Source organism: Odontomachus brunneus, unplaced genomic scaffold (assembly GCF_010583005.1).
Source record: "Odontomachus brunneus isolate Ranch 3 - 2012 unplaced genomic scaffold, Obru_v1 Obru_scaffold_094, whole genome shotgun sequence".
In the NCBI taxonomy this organism is placed as follows: Eukaryota; Metazoa; Arthropoda; class Insecta; order Hymenoptera; family Formicidae; genus Odontomachus; species Odontomachus brunneus.
This window is the reverse complement of record NW_022639544.1, coordinates 683094-686194: the sequence shown is the minus strand read 5'-3', so window position 1 is coordinate 686194 and position 3101 is coordinate 683094.

Sequence of the window (3101 nt, the reverse complement as noted above, 5' to 3'; positions counted from 1 at the left end):
CTATATATACGATGTTAAAGGTAAGGAGTAATAAATAAGTTTATAAATTTCCTTAGGCCTGGTGCCCACGATGCTAGAAATCGATCCGAGTTCTCGGACCGAGGAATATATAGCCAATTAACTTTCCAGATAACTAAATTATAAATTAATAATTACTAAATTAATTAATTAATTAATTACTAAATTTATTAATTTATTATTATTTTGCTGAGAAGCAATTATAGCTAATGTCGAAATACGCTTTCGATCAGCCATTTTGTACAACACATATGTAGGCACAACACACATGTAGTATGTCACATTGAGCATTCTTCCATGGCTGTTCGAAAACTCCTCTCGATACCAACTCCACTAACCCCACCAAGCCCATCCACCGCAGCCACTTTCCGTCGTGGACTTTCAATGTTTTCGAACGCATCCCAGTAGAGATGCCCGATTCTTAATCGATTCGATTCTTTCTCTAACAAATTTAGGGAAAAAGGGTTGTTCGTGCTGTTTGCATGTTTCATACTTTTTGCTTTTAAAAAAAGATGGACACCTAATCAGACGTTTGGAAAAAACAATCGAGTTGGTTGTCTCGTTTTTGCTTCTTCGAAACATTCCAATATACTTCTGTCTAGTTTTAAGTACGAAAAGTGCGAAAAGTGCAAATAACACGAATAAGCCTATTTTTGGGAAAGAATCGAATCAATTCAGAATCGGGCATTTCTACTTTGCAGAATGCCAGGTAACAGTCAATAGGAATAAACATTAGCCAATAGGAAAAGGGAATACAAATAATTGACCAATCCGAATTCCTATTCCCTGTTCCTATTGCCTGTGGGAGCGGTGCACTTGGACACGGTGCATTTAGACACAGCCAATCACAGCACCGTGTGATTAGAGACATTTGTAGGGTCCCTTGGAACAGCGACTTGTGATTGGACTGTGTCCAATTGCCCAGTGTCCAACTGATATACACCCATTGCCTGTTGCCTGACATTCTGCAAAGGCCTTTAAGGTGCGATTTCACGCAGTGAATAAAAGCTGGCGTTTCACCTCACTCCATCGTTGTTCAAAGCAGCGTTTAAAAGCTGTTCGCTATCACCTGTATTCTTTTCATGGAACGAATAAAAGCTAGCGTTTTATCCCCACTTCAGCGTAGTTCAAAGCAGCGTTATAACGCTGTTCGCTGTCGCCCATATCCTATTCACCACGTTTAACATCCTATATAAACTGCAATAAGTATAAAAATGGAGTGTTATAATCGAGATATGGAGTATATAAAATATTATAGATGTACAGTGGCGATTATAGATGAAGTTCGAAGACGATATATAGCTGCTGTAGTTGCAGCGACGTATTTGTTAAAAAAGAAAAAATGCATAAGACGAAAAAATTAATCAATTTAATATAAATAAATGAGATACAAAGAATAGCCTATAGGTTATAACCTATATAAATATGCTGATTATATATAATATATACTAACTTTGTTTGTATTATCGGGCGCTGTCAATTTATCAGTCCCTTCAGCCATAATTTCTTGTTTTTATTATAATTTGCTGTTTTCCCAATGAAAAATTTTTCATACATAATTATATACAATTATATATAGTTATACATAATTATATATTATTATATATCAAATTTGTCCATTCATGTTCATATATTCTACTAATACATATAATCATGTATAATTATATATATAAATTCATATATAATTTTACATAATTACGTATAGATTTATATGTAATTATACATATTGTTATACATAATTGTGTATAATGATATATAATGTTATACGATTATACATAATTATGTATGGACAAATTTCATACATAATTATAGATGAAAAATTTTTCACCAAGTTTATATGGCCTATTTTATTCACTTAATTAATTACAATCACTTGATCCAGTTAAAACGCTAGAAGTTGAACTGTGTCGAACTTTGAGCGTTTATCTGCTTCATTCGTCTTTTTAGCGATAATTAATGAAGTGGTGGTAAACGCCAGCTTTTATTCGCTAAAAGTTGGACTGTGTCGAACTTTGAGCGTTTATTCGCTACATTCGCCATTTCGGTGAAAATTGATGGAGTGAGGTGAAACGTCAACTTTTATTCGCTGCGTGAAATCGGACCTTTATTCGACGATGTATAGTTAGAAACATTTCGTGCAATCGTACATGCAGCGGCAAATATCCGCTTCCAAACGCTGTTTATAAACATGGGATTATCGCGTGTCTCTTATCTCAGCGCGTTTACCGCTCGAGTGGAGTTCGCGATCATTCTCCTTCTACAGCACGGCTATAAAGCAGCTATCTCACTCTCTCCGCTTTATACTCCAAAACGAAGCGATATCGTGTTGTCCTTATTGAAGGCACTACGCGGCCGGCTGGCTTAGTATCATTTATATGCAATCTTTAGGTACATTTTTGTCAGGATCCACTGGGCCTACAAATCTGATCTTGGTCTTAAAATAAAGCTTAGGATGTCCTTCATGAAATGAATAGACAGAATTTTGATAGTATTTTTTGTTCAGAACTTATGGCCGTTTGAGTGATCAAAAGTGTCATCAGTGGCATACTCCATCTTTGTTGTGAGATTGCGAACGAACCAAAAAAGATATTACAATTCTCTCTATTCATTTCATGAAGGACATCCTAAGCTTCAATTTAAGACCAAGACTAGATTTTTAAACACACTGGATCCTGAAAAAAATGTACTTAAAGATTGTATAGAAATGTATTACGAGGCCGGCCGGCCACATAGTGCCTTAACACTAAATGTACATCGATTATTTATTTACTTATATATATATATATATATATATATATATATATATATATATAATATGTAAGAAACTTATATATAAATTAATTATAAATAAAGAAATAAAGGAAATGGACGTTTTAGAAACAAATTGGATATTATAAGTATCACTCTCTAAACGGGCGGAAAGTTTGCATTTTTCGTATGTGTAGAAATCCTCGCGGAGAACGCGAAACAATGCATCGATTAATTTTCGACGATCAGTTAGCGTAACGCTACGGAACGCTACGGAACGTTTCGTTCACAAGTGATCTTTTATAATATATCGCTTCACGCGGATTGTATAAGAT